This window comes from Heptranchias perlo, unplaced genomic scaffold, assembly GCF_035084215.1.
Source record: "Heptranchias perlo isolate sHepPer1 unplaced genomic scaffold, sHepPer1.hap1 HAP1_SCAFFOLD_47, whole genome shotgun sequence".
Classification (NCBI taxonomy): Eukaryota; Metazoa; Chordata; class Chondrichthyes; order Hexanchiformes; family Hexanchidae; genus Heptranchias; species Heptranchias perlo.
In genome coordinates this window covers 8,444,704-8,458,393 of record NW_027139484.1, presented here as the reverse complement: position 1 = coordinate 8,458,393, position 13,690 = coordinate 8,444,704, and the positions used below count along the sequence as shown (strand labels likewise).

At 43.6% G+C, this 13,690-nt stretch overlaps 2 non-coding genes across 2 annotated transcripts; one reads left to right on the top strand and one right to left on the bottom strand.

Annotated features, from left to right (window-relative positions):
• The first annotated feature begins 11,511 nt into the window (after positions 1-11,511).
• trnav-uac (transfer RNA valine (anticodon UAC)) lies at positions 11,512-11,584 on the top strand. Its single transcript has one exon. It is a non-coding gene; the product is annotated as a tRNA-Val (tRNA).
• A 314-nt stretch (positions 11,585-11,898) lies between these two features.
• Positions 11,899-11,970, bottom strand: trnae-cuc (transfer RNA glutamic acid (anticodon CUC)). Its single transcript has one exon. It is a non-coding gene; the product is annotated as a tRNA-Glu (tRNA).
• Between the last annotated feature and the right edge of the window lie 1,720 nt (positions 11,971-13,690).

Sequence of the window (13,690 nt, the reverse complement as noted above, 5' to 3'; positions counted from 1 at the left end):
GCGGGGACTTGATGGTTTGACTTATAGGGAGAGGTTAGATAGACTGGGACTTTTTTCCCTGGAGAGTAGGAGGTTGAGGAGTGATCTTATACAAGTCTATAAAATAATGAGGGGCATAGATAAGGTAGATAGTCAAAATCTTTTCCCAAAGGTAGGGGAGTCTATAACGAGGGGACATAGATTTAAGGTGAGAGGGGAGAGATACAAAAGGGTCCAGAGGGGCAATTTTTTTCACTCAAAGGGTGGTGAGTGTCTGGAACGAGCTGCCAGAGGCAGTAGTTGAGGCGGGTACAATTTTGTCTTTTAAAAAGCATTTGGACAGTTACATGGGTAAGATGCGTATCGAGGGATATGGGCCAAGTGCAGGCAATTGGGACTAGCTTAGTGGTATAAACTGGGCGACATGGACATGTTGGGCCGAAGGGCCTGTTTCCATGTTGTAAACTTCTATGATTCTATGATTCTATGATTCTATGATTATTGATCAATGTGTTTAAAAATACCTCTCTGCCGGAAAGTGCTGCCCAGGTCAATCAATCACTTTCCACCCTTCGATGCAGCAACAAAGCTGGAAATTTTACCCCAGATCCTCTCAAACTGCTGATTTGTCTCCACGTCTGATGAGTAATTTCTCAGCTTTCTTTTCTCTGTCTTACAGTTAACTTGGTGGCGATTGTGATCCTGTCCCGAGGAAAGTGCGGTCTCTCCAAATGTATCAGTCGCTACCTGGTGGGAATGGCAGTGGCCGATCTCCTGGTCGTTATCGCTGATCCGATATTGACGGTGATTAATTTGATGTATCTCCCAGCATCATTCCTGGATATTACTCCCGTGTGTAGTTTTATTGGCTTCTTGGGTTTTGCAGCCACGGATGTTTCTGTCTGGCTAACGGTTGCTTTCACCTTTGATCGATTTGTGGCGATTTGTTGTGAGAAGCTGAAAATTAAATATTGCACCGAGAGAACGGCGGCTGTGGTTCTGGGGACAGTGAGTGTGCTGGGCTGTTTAGCGAGTGTCCCCACGTACTTTATGTATGAACCTAACGTTATAATTGATAATGTTCCCTGGTTTTGTGAGGGTAAAACGAGCTTCCGGACTTCCCCCGCATGGGCCGCATTTGACATGTTTCACCTCATTTTAACACCTTGTCTCCCGTTCTGTCTGATTTTACTGCTCAATGTTCTGACTGTCAGGCGTATTTTAGTGTCCAGTCGAGTCCGCAGGGGACTCCGGGGCCGCAGCAATGGAGAGAATCAGAGTGATCCAGAGATGGAGAACCGAAAGAAATCCATCATTTTACTCTTCAGTATATCGGGCAGTTTTATACTGTTGTGGCTGACACAGGTTGTATATTACATTTATATGCGAATTGCAGACATTCGGTATTTTTACTCCGAAACCGACCCTAATTATATCACGCTACACACATCAAAGATGCTGCAGCTTCTCAGTTCCTGCACAAACACGTGTATTTATGTCCTGACCCAGACTAAATTCAGAGAGGAGCTGAAGAACGGGGCGAAATACCCATTCAATCTAATTATTAAATTAATGAAATCATAGAAAGAGCTGAAGGGTTTCAAGGACTCGAAATAAATCCCATTTCATTCTCCATCCCCGACACTAACCGCGGGATGGAAAGTACATTTTATATTAGCAGCACAGAAATATGAAATGAACATAAATCTAATTCTGATGTTATATTTTATTGATAATCTGACCTATTGAGGCAGTATTTGCTTTGCAGATGATCCGTGAATTTTTGTTCAAAATGTCAGCACTAAAGAGCTCAGCTGGACTTTAATTAACTGACCGCAAAGCAAAATGTGCAAAGCTGGAAATCAAAGTCACTTCTGTGGACCTGATCAGGATGTGTGTACTTCACATAAATGGTGAGAGAGAGGGAGAGAGGACGGGAGAGAGGAAGGGAGACATGCAGAGAGAGGGGGAATGAGAGAGAGAGGGAGGGGGAGGATGGGAAACAGAGAGTGAGAAAGAGGGAGTGAGGTCGCGAGAAAGAGGGAGAGGAAGGGAGAGGCAATTAGAGAGAGACAGAGACATAGGGAGGGAGACAGAGAGAATGAGAGAGGGAGAGGCAGAGACAAAGAGAGAGTTGGAGAGAGACAGGGAGAGAGAGACAGATAAAGAGAGACAAAGGGGAAGAGAGAGGGAAAAGGCAAGAGAGGGAGAGAGAGTGGCAGAGAGAGAGGGAGAGAAAGACGGAGAGGCAGAGAGACAGAGAGGGAGATACAGAGATGGGGAAGCGAGGGAAAGAGAGAGACAGAGAGAGAGTGGCACAGAGAGAGACAGAGATAGAGATCAGGAGAAAGACAAAGAGAGAGGCAGGGAGAGAGAGACACATAGAGAGTGAGAGACAGAGAGGGTCGAGAGAGGGAGAGAAAGAGTTAGATAGAGAGGCAGTGCGAGAGAGACGAGAGCCAGAGAGGGGAACACGCAGAGAGAGAACATAACGACAAAATATATGTAACAATTAGAAAAGTGCAGAAATAAAGAAGGGCAGAGAGAGTTACTCAGAGACGGACAGAAATAAAGAGTAAATTAATAAGACAAGAGAGAAAAATAAAGAGAGAAAGAAAGTATATGTATATATATATATAATGAGAGAGAGAGACACTGCCAAATAATTACAAAGTGATCGGAGAGGAGAGGTTAATAGACAGAAGAAATCAATTCAAAATAACTAGAGACTGAGAGGGAGTCAGAGCAGGAGAGTGTCAGCCATAAAAAGACAAAGAGAAAGAGAGAAAGAGGAACAGAAAGCAGGGAGAAAATAGAAAACAGGAGAGAGAAGGAGAAATACAAATATTAAAACAGAGACTGAGAAAGACGGAATGAAATACAGAAACAGATGCAAAGAAGAGTTCGAGAAGTCAAATAGAAACAGAGAGAAAGAAGTAGACAGAATTAGAGCTGGAGAGAGAATGAAGCAAACATAATGAAATGAAGACAGATGGAAAGGGAAGGAGTAAGAGACAGATAGAAAGAAGGAAAAGGAAAAAGTAGATCCACAGAGAGAAACAAAGAGAGAGGTGATGCCTGGAGACTGCACAATAAAGTCACTCAGCCTTGTGTACCTGACCCTGACCATTACTTACTGCAGGAGTTTCCCAGCTGCTCTGTGTAGTGAAAAATCATCTGATAAACGAAAGCCTGAGATTAAGTCGCCTTCAGCATGTCTGAAGGAAAATGATTCTTAAAAGGAAGAAGGGCTGTTAAAAGGACAATTTATGGCACGTTGTGAAAGACACACACAGGAGAGGATAGATCACCATGCCAATAATAACGATTCCAGGAGGGCTAGAGGTCGTTTGAACTCCTGCCAGCTTGACTTGGTTACGAAGCGGACATTGAGAGAAAACAAGTGAAATGTCAATCAATCGTGGGTTGTATTTGTGGGAACCTAGTGTTGATAAGCCACCATCCTAGAGGAGTTAAAAAGGTTTTTAGAAGCCGGACAGAAGTTGAATGGAGAGAGACACCGATCCACCATTCCTGCTGCAACCTCACCTTTCACTTCCTGGCAACACAATCTCACCTGGCAGCATCATGCCTGGTCACGACCTCCCAGCTTGATGCCTCGATGCTGGTTTACAGATTGCCTGTAAAGCAGATGACCTGGATACAAGAGAAAGTCAGGCTACACTACAACGGTGTCCATCAATGTACCTGGAATCTTCCTGGCAAGCTTGAGCCAACCATAAGGATATAACTTTCGTTATGGGCTTCGTCTAAGATAGACATTGGATTTGCAAATGGTTGTGCATTTTGGGAATTCAGAATGTGTTGTTTTATTGTTGTTAAAGCAATTCTAAATCGGGCATAAATCCAACGTGTTGATTAAATTCTAATGTATTTTTTTCTAGTTTATTAATAATAATAAATGATTGTTTTGTTCATAAAGCCATGGTTTGTGCCTGAAGTATCTTTACGACAAAGGGCCAATTATTTAAATTTTAAATTAAACCTTGTGGGGATAAAAAGTCATTGCCCCAAATTAAAGTGTAAAGTCACTTTGCAACTTTTTGCTCCTCCATCTGGACCATGTGTAACTTTCCCAGTGAGCTGCTGGATTCTGTAATAAATCACATTGCACTCTTACCCCTTCTGCTGTGTTATTAATCTGGACAGTGTCGGGCAGCACTCTCCTGCTCTGTTACTGTTACAAATACTGTTATTGTTTCAGATTAAAGAAAAATATGAATAATGGAGAAATAAACAAAATCCCAGATCAGAACTACATTTAGATTGAGTCCAATTTTACTCTGATTTATTTAATAGAAACTAGAATTACAAACTCTACACCAAATGGCTCATTTGACCTTTCCTCCGAATGTCTGGTCTCTCCTTCTCTGGAAGAAGTAAGTCCAAATAACCAAATATTAATCCATTTTGTTTTGCAGAAGTTCACATTTTGATGTTTAATTCCCTCACTGCACTGCTGCCTTTGTGTTAAACACCAGCTAGTGCCAGACTCACTCAGTTTGTATCTTTAACTATAGTGCAACAGTGATTTAACAGGAACAGAAAATGCACCCTGTCCGTGTCTCTCACCATAACAAGCTTCTCCTTGTCCCTCAGTAAGATTGCTGCATTATTGGCGGCCATTATGTTTCAGGATCAGGGCTGCCATTTTGTTTAAGCTTCATGACGGCCAATTTATTCAATATGGCCACCTTGGCCCTCAGTTAAATGGCCGCCTTGCCCCTCAGTAAGATGACTGCATTGCTGGTGTCAATTTTGTTTCAGGTTCATGACATTGAAGTTGTTCATAGATTCATTGTTTCATAGCAGGTACAGCACAAGAGGAGGCCATTCGGCCCACTGTGCATGTGCCAGCTCTTCGAAAGGGCAGTCGAATTGGTCCCAGTTCCCCCTCTGCTCTTTCACTACAGCCTTTATGGAGGCTTTGTAATAGTAGTTGTATTGTGGAAATACATATATATGTATATATGCAAATTGATGTTGTAGTCGTTGCTGTAATATATATATATATATATATACAAGTTGTTGTTGTCGATAGATTGTCTCTCAATCTTTTACTCTTTAAATTCTTCTCCTTTATAAACTGGGCTTTGTTTCTGTGTAAATGAATGTTGCCGAGAGATTGTCCCTGTAACTGAGGGAGGGATCTCGCTGTGTGTTTGGTTTTTTAAAAAACATTTTTACTTTGGCTGTTTTGAATGTCATGAATTTGTTTGAACTCTTTGGCTAATTGGAAAAATCCACAAACTGTAAGTTGACCACAAACTACAGGCTTTTTATCCACTGCTAATTAAAACAAGAGAAAAGAGCAAAGGTAAAGTTCGTTCACCTTTGCAAACTGCAACATAAAGGGTCAAGTAGCAAAATAAGGCCAGGCGTTTTGTCCCCTGTTCCAGGAACAGAAGAGAAAATGAGCACGGGGCAATTTGGACACTGCAGCAAACACAGGCAGACAGACCAGCACCTTTTAGGGGAGGGGTGGTGAAGGCTGGGGGTGGGGGTGGTGAGTGAGGGAAAACAGGAGAGAAAACCCTGCAAACTTGTAATGGAGAGAGAGAGGCAACTTGTGCTCTTCAGTCTGCCCTGAGTGTATTTGTGTCACTCTCTTTCTCCCAACTTTTCTCTCTTTTCTTTAGATTTTCTGCTTTGTAACTGGGGAGTTTGTTTGTCAGTGGTATTTGCTGAGGGAGTGCTCCCTGTGTAATGGAAAGAGTGGGTGAGTGAGTGTGAAAGTGTGTGAGTGAGTGAGTGTGAGGGAGCTCGAGGCTCTAGCTGAGCAGTTTTAATCGCTGGCTTTGTTTTTAATCAATTCCCTTTCACTATCTCTCTCTCCCTCCAGAGGACTTTTTTTTGTGGAAATGCTGTAACATGAAGATGTGGAAAGAGATTTTTTGGGAGGAGGAGGATTCCTTGGACAAGAAGCTTTCTCTCCACAGGGGACTGACCGAGGCCTTCACCACAGGCTGCACCCAATTGGGCTCACGTGAGCTGTGTTTGGGTCACTGTGGGATCACTGGGAGCACTGTAGGAACACTGGGTGCACTGTGGGATCACTGGGATCACTTTGAGAGCACTGGGACACTCTACGATTACTGCGACACTTTTCATCACTGAGGCAATATCACTGGGTGCACTGTAGGATCACTGGGTCACTCTGCGGTGACTCTGGGATCATTGGGTGCACGGTGGATCACTGGGACAGTTTGCATGTCTGGGGCACTATCACTGATTGCACTGTGGGATCAGTTGGTCACTGTGGGAACACTGTGGGATATTTATTTACCCAGTTGGGCGGAATGGCCCCTGTTTCTCTGCTGTACATTCGATGTAATTCTATGTAGTCTACAAATATATATAATGTTGTTGTTGTCGTGAAGCAGGGAACCCCGGAGAGACTTCTTTACCCAGATGGGCCGAATGGCCTCTTTCTGTGCCGTGCTGTAGTCTATGCTATATATATATATATCTATAGATAGATAAATACATTATATGTACAAGAACATGTTGTTGTAAAATAGAAATAGCTGTTTGGCCGAATGGCCTCCGTGCTATATTGTGCTGTACTGTACATTCAATGTAAAATATATATAACTATACAATTATATCATATATTATGTTATACTACATTTTCAAGAATTTGTTGTTGTAGTCAAATGAGGAATTATGGGGACAATCGTTACCCAGATGGGCCGAATGGCCTGTATCTGTGACGTGCTGTATTCTACGTAATATTTATGTGAAGATATATTATATTGTATAATACGTACAAGAAGTAGTTGTTATAAAATAGAAATAGCAGTCGGGCCGAATGGCCTCTGTACTGTTCTGTACTGTACATTCGAAGTTAAATATATATAAATATATTATTAGATGAGAAACTTTATTATATCTTCTACTCCAGGAGTTGTTGTTGTCAAGTAAGAAATTCAGGGAAACTTCTTTATCCAGATGGGCTGAATGGCCTGTTTCTGTGCCGTGCTGTATTCTATGTAAAATATATATTAAATTCGATAACCCCCGAATCCGGGCGCGGGGGTCGATTAACCCCCACATGATTAACCTGCACCCGGTCGTTGAGATGCAGAGAGTCCGTCAGATTGGTGCTGCCTGGTGATTTCCCTGATTCCTGCGAGCAGTCAGGCCTCGCTGCGCAGTTGAGCGGCTTCTCACCAGCAGAGGGGCCCCGATATTTCGTGAGTGGTGAGCACCTCTGAAAGGCAGGTTGCACCTGTTAAAGGCAGCCTCCACCTCTGAAAGACCGGCTGCACCTCTTAAAGGCAGGCTGCACCTCTTAAAGGCAGGCTGCACCTCTTAAAGACAGACCGCACCTCACAAAGTCAAACATTTGATTCAGATATAAACGTCCGGCGTCATTTCATCTCGTATAGTTTTGATTGGTAGCTTCTTTTGAATAAAACAGACCATTGCTTAAAATGACTGGCTCCCAGTCACTGTTTTGAAGCCATTTATCAGCCTGTCTTTTTCAAACTGGTCAGTCTGTTTGGAATCTCTGAGAATGTTAATCAAGTCGACAGCTTCCATAGTTTGTGAGAAAAAGACAACAAAGAACCAGGATGTTCGAAAGTTCGGTTACAGTTTCGTGTAATATTTGTGAATTATTTATTATTTTCTGTTCCAATAAGGATCTGGTTGAGCTTTACAGTAAAACTGTTGTCTTACTGCTACTATTTGTTTGTTCTCTTACTGTTTCATCAATTTGTTCGGCAGTTAAAATCTAAAACAAGATCGAGTGTAGTGTGACTCTGTCACCCTCTGAAGAGCAGGCACTGTTAGGCACTGGATAGAACGAGTGGGCTGAGATAATCTGAAGGGGTTTCACTGTTCATTACCTGGAGCCCTTCAAATATTACATTGATATCAGGACAAGCGGAAACACTGAGACACTGGGATTGAAGTCTCACCTAACAGAGGAGCTGCTTTTTCAAGCTTAGAAATACAGCTGATTTTAAATTAGCAAAATTTCACTTCATTAAAGTAGACAAAAAGGCAACTATCTCTGAACTGTCTCCATTATCTGAAAAACACGGACATTTTACTAATCGGGGAATAATGATCTTGTTCAAAAAATACAAATTAAAAATCAATTCTAATCTTTTTAAAATAACGAACTGATTTAAAGCATTCTCCAACCAAACAAAAGCACCGAGCATTCCCAGGACATTGAGAGATTATGTGAGTGGGCAAATCTGTGGCAAATGGAGTTCAATGTGGGGAAATGTGAGGTCATCCACTTCGGATCTAAGAAAGATAGATCAGAGAGTTTTCTAAATGGTGAGGAGCTCGGAACTATGGGGGAGCAGAGAGATTTAGGGTCCAAGTACAGTAATCATTAAAAGCTAGTGGACAGTTACAAAAATAATTAAAAAGGCTAATAGAATGTCGGCCTTTATTTCAAGAGGGCTGGAATATAAAGGGGTGGAAGTTATGTTCCAGCTGTACAGAGCTCTGGTTAGAGCCCATCTGGTGGACTGCATTCTGTTCTGGGCACTGACCCTCAGGAAGGATATATTGGCCTTGGAAGGGCTGCAGCGCAGATTCACCGGAATGATATCGGGGCTAAAAGGGTTAAATTATGAGGACAGGTTGCATAGACTAGCCTTGTATTCCCCTGAATAAAGAAGATTATGGCGTGATTGAATTGAGGTTTTGAAGATGATGAAAGGAGTTGATAGGGTAGATAGAGAGAAACTACTTCCTCTGTTGGGGGAGCCGAGAACAAAGGGCCATAACCTTAAAATTAGAGCTCGGCCGTCCAGGGGTGATGTCAGGAAGCACTTCTTCACACAAAGGGTAGTGGAAATCTGGAACTCTCTCCCACAAAAGTCTGTTGAGGCTGGGGGTCAATACAAAATTTCAAAACGGAGATTGATAGACTTTTGTTAGGCAAGGGTATTAAGTATTAAGGAACCAAGGCGGGTAGATGGAGTTAAGCTACAGATCAGCCATGATCTAATTGAATGGCGGAACAGGTTGAGAAGCTGAATTGTCCACTCCTGTTCCTATGTAACATGCTCGAGTGGCTGAATGGACTCATCTTGTTCCTATGTTACATGCTCGAGGGGCTGAATGGACTCCTCTTGTTCCTATGTAACATGCTCGAGGGGCTGAATGGACTCCTCTTGTTCCTATGTAACATGCTCGAGGGGCTGAATGGACTCATCTTGTTCCTATGGAACATGCTTGAGGGGCTGAATGGACTCATCCTGTTCCTATATTAACATGCTCGAGGGGCTGAATGGACTCCTCTTGTTCCTATGTAACATGCCCGAGGGGCTGAATGACGTCCAGATCCTGTATAACAGTCTCGAAGGGCTGAATGGCCTTTTCCTGTTCCAGTGCAACAAGCTCGAGGGGCTTAATGGCCGAGTCCTATTCCAGTGTAATAAGCTCACGGTGCTGAATGGCCTTCAGTTCCCGTATAACACGCTCGAGGGGCTGAATGGCCTCCTCCTGTTCCTATGTAACAGGCTTGAGGGGCTGATTGGCCACCAGATCTGGTGTAAGGGGCTCGAATGGCTGAATGGCCTTCAGTTCCCAGATAATAGGCTCGAGGGGCTGAATGGCCTCCTCCTTTTGCTATTTGACAGGCTTGAGGGGTTGATTGGCCTCAAGTTCCTGTATAACAGGCTCGAAGGGCTGTATGGCCTCCTCCTGATTCTATGTAACAGGCTTGAGGAGATGATCGGCTTCCAGTAACGATGTAACGGGCTTGAGGAGCTCAATGGCCTCTTTCTGTTCCTGTCGAACAGCCGTGAAGGACTTGCCGCCATTTTGTCCAAGATGGCCGCCGTGCCTACAGACATTTTGTCCAAGATGTCCGGCGAACTTGCCACCATTTTGTCTGAACATTCGAGCCGGACCTTTCAGGAGCGAGATTAGAAAACATTTCTTCACACAAAGGGTGGTGGAAGTTTGGAACTCTCTTCCGCAAACGGCAATTGATGCGAGCTCAATTGCTAAATTTAAATCTGAGATAGATAGCTTTTTGGCAATCAAAGGTATTCAGGGATATGGGCCAAAGGCGGGTATATGGAGTTAGATCACAGATCAGCCATGATCTTATCAAATGGCGGAGCAGGAACGATGGGCTGAATGGCCTTCTCCTGTTCCTATGTTCCTATGATATTATTTATATGGAATTCCGAAAGGCATTTGATAAGGTTCTACACAAGAGACTGTTGGCAAAAATGAAAGTGCATGGAACTTGAGGCAACGTATTGACATGGGTAGAGAATTGGTTCGGAGATAGGAGACAGATTTTGGGGATAATGGGTACATACTCCAATTGGCATCATGGGACTAGTGGTGTCCCCCAGGGATCTGTAACTTGGGTCTCAGCTAGTCACCATATTTATCAATGACTTAGATGAAGGAACAGAGAGTCGTATATCCAAGTTTTCTGATGACACTAAGTTAGGTGGTAGAGTAAGTAGTGTGGAATGCGATTGGAAAGTTGCAAAGGGACATTGATAGATTAAGTGAGTGGGCAAAACTATGGCAGATGGAGTTCAATGTGGGGTAATCCACTTTGGACCTATGGTCATGGTATTTTCCAAATGGTAAGAAGCTCGGAACTGTGGAGAAGCAGAGAGAATTAACGGTTCATTTACATAAATCAGTAAAAGCTAACGGACGGGTCCAAAAATAATTTAAAGGCTAACGGAATGTTAGCCTTTATCTCAGGGGGCTGGAATATAAAGAAGTCGAAGTTATGTTCCAGTTATATAAAGCTCTGTTTAGACTGCGTCTGGTGTAACTGCGTTCAGTTTTGGACACTGCACCTCAGGAAGGATAGATTGGCCTTGGAGGGAGTGCAGAGCAGATTCACCAGAATGTTACCGGGGCTAAAAAGGTAAATTATGAGGACAGGCTGCATCGACTCGGCTCGTATTCCCTCGAGTCTCGAAGATTGAGGGGCGGTCTGAGCGAGGTGTTTAACATGTTGAAATGATTCGATAGAATAGAGAGAGAGAATCAATTTCCTCTGTGGAATCAAGAACGAGGGGGACATAACCTTAAAATTAGAACCATGCCATTCAGGTTCGAAATCAGGAAGCACTTTTTTACACAAAGGGCAGTTGAAGTCTGAAATTCTGTCCCCCAAAAGGTTGTGGATGCTGGGGGTCAATTGAAGCTTTCAAGACTGAGATCGATCGATTTTTGTTGGGTAAGGGTATCGAGGGATAGGGAGCAAAGGCGGGTAAATGGATTTCAGTTACAGATCACCTGTGATCGAATTGAAGGGCGGAACAGCTTCAAGGGGCTTAATGGCCTCCTCCTGTTCCCTGTGGAAATGTTGAGAATATGCTTTGTTGAGGCTGTGACGTCAGGGTCAACCCCTGTCCAAACAAGGCAGGCCACATTTGGGAGTTTAATAACTTTGAAATGAACATTTTTCTTTTGTGACTTGTGCAACTTCGATCAATTGAATAGTTATGAGAGAGTCAATGCAGTCATTCGAACTTCTGGCTAATGACTGAAGCAGAAGTTTCTGTAGTGTCGTGGTTATCACGTTCGCTTTACACGCGAAAGGTCCCCGGTTCAATCCCGGGCAGAAACATTATGTTGGAGCAAATTTATTTTTTCTCTGTGAAATAGCCGGTCCTGTTAAATTTAACACAAATTCGTGGTCTCACGAGCATTGAACATTTTAAACTAACCCCTTAAAAATACACTGTGTCAAATGAGAAGGGATAAAAAGTTCATCGCACAAAATAAATTATTAAACTTTTCCAACTTCCTTCAGTCGCCTTTCATTCTGCAAAATAACGTTATCGGTTAATTAATGGTGATGAAAACAATGATTGTTTTTTTTTCTTCTCAAAGACTTTGAGTCAGTTCATGCGATTTACATAACAAGTGTTCAAAATTTACTTCCCTGATCGGGAATCGAACCCGGGCCGCGGCGGTGAGAGCGCCGAATCCTAACCACTAGACCATCAGGCAACTGTTTTAACAGCCTTATCAGATGTAGCATGGATTTCCCTTTCTCTGTGATTCAGCTTTTAATTTGTTTTCGCTCTTGATTGCGGATATTCCCGTGATTAAATAGGAGTAAAGTACAATAGGCTCAGGAAACGGCAACGCATCTAACTCGAAATCAGAAGGCTGCGTGTTCAAATCACGTCGGGGTCACACATGTTCTTCGCGCTGGTTGGAGTCTGAATAATTAGGGAATTCATATTGCATTGCCTTTTTCGCAATAAACAGATCCCTGCTCTGAATTCTGCCTCACTCGTTCCCCAGTGTCAGGGAGAGAAGCGTCTGATTCCCTCATTTATTTTTTGTAAGAAACATGCGCAAACATGCTTATTAATTCAAAATCAGCCTGCAGCTCCACACGCAGAGAGATAAACACAGCCAGAGAGACAGGCAAACACCGGGAAATAGACAAACCTGTTTCTCAGAAAATTGCCTGTACCTCCACGGTCGAATGTAAAGGCTTTTGTTGTTCACTTTCGTTCCACACCTTGGAATTCAGGAGAATCTGGTACATGGTTTGTCGGACAAGGCACGGGCGCGATGGCCCGAATGGCCTGCTTCTGAGCTGTATCCTTCCACGATTCGAAACTCAGCGCCTGGGGCGAAGCCAGCAGCTGCCTCGCTGCAATAATGGACAAAATGGAAACATTTTTGCAGGCCCGGCGAATTCAGTCGATAACACATGGTTGTGGGTTCGAATCCCACGTTGGGCGAATTCTGTTTTAAACTTTTACGCTGCTTTCGTGAGTGAACCCTCCGCTTGCTTGACTGTCAGTGCAAGAGACGAGTCTGTGAGTGCCGCGCAGTGTGCAATGGTCAAAACATTAAAAGGAGCAGAAGGTTATTCGGGGTTCAGATACACAAACCTCTCTGATGAGCCTGAGATTTTGTCAGAGGTTGCTGCCTCCCCTACATCTCTTGCCCTCTGACGAGGCACTTGCTCCGGTTTCAATTTACAAACTGGGTGAGTTGGTGATCGGGTGTCGGAGAGCTGGTTTGTGATCTGAGCAGGAGACTCAACGGCCCCGGGTGAGACAGAGAAAAAAATCAGTCCAGTCCCGGCCCCAATCTGCGGATGTGGAAGCAAACACGGGAGGAGGGTGCGGTGTGAGGTCCCTGTCAAACCAACTGCCCGAACAAAGCTGGCCACAGTCACAGAATCAGAATGGCTACTCCCTGAGGGTGGGAGAGAGCCGATTCACGTGGAAAAAGGATCCGGACGAGAATGATCTGATTCATCAGGTTAGGGGAGGGAAATTAGGGAGCTCCTTCGGAACGTTAATTATTTGAAAATGAAGACGTTTTCCTGTGTAACTTGTGTTGTTTTGATGAATGACATTTTTGTATAAAGGCATCCGTAGAGAAGGATTGAGAGCTTTTAGGACTAGAGGGGAAACAGAGGAGATTTTTTTTTCACACCGAGGGTTGTTCCGATCTGGTAGCCACTCCCTGAAAGGGCGGTGGCAGCAGCTTTCATGGGAACTTTCAAAAGGCAATTGGACAGGTACTTGAAGAGGACTGATTTGCAAGGTTACGGGGAAAAGGCTGGGTTTTTTGGATTAAATTGGACAGCTCTTTCAAAGATGAGGCAGGGCAACACGGCCGAATGGCCTCCTTCTGTGCTGTAATATTCTACGATTCCATTCCATGATTTTAGTGTGGGACAGGACAGGTGTTGTTTAAA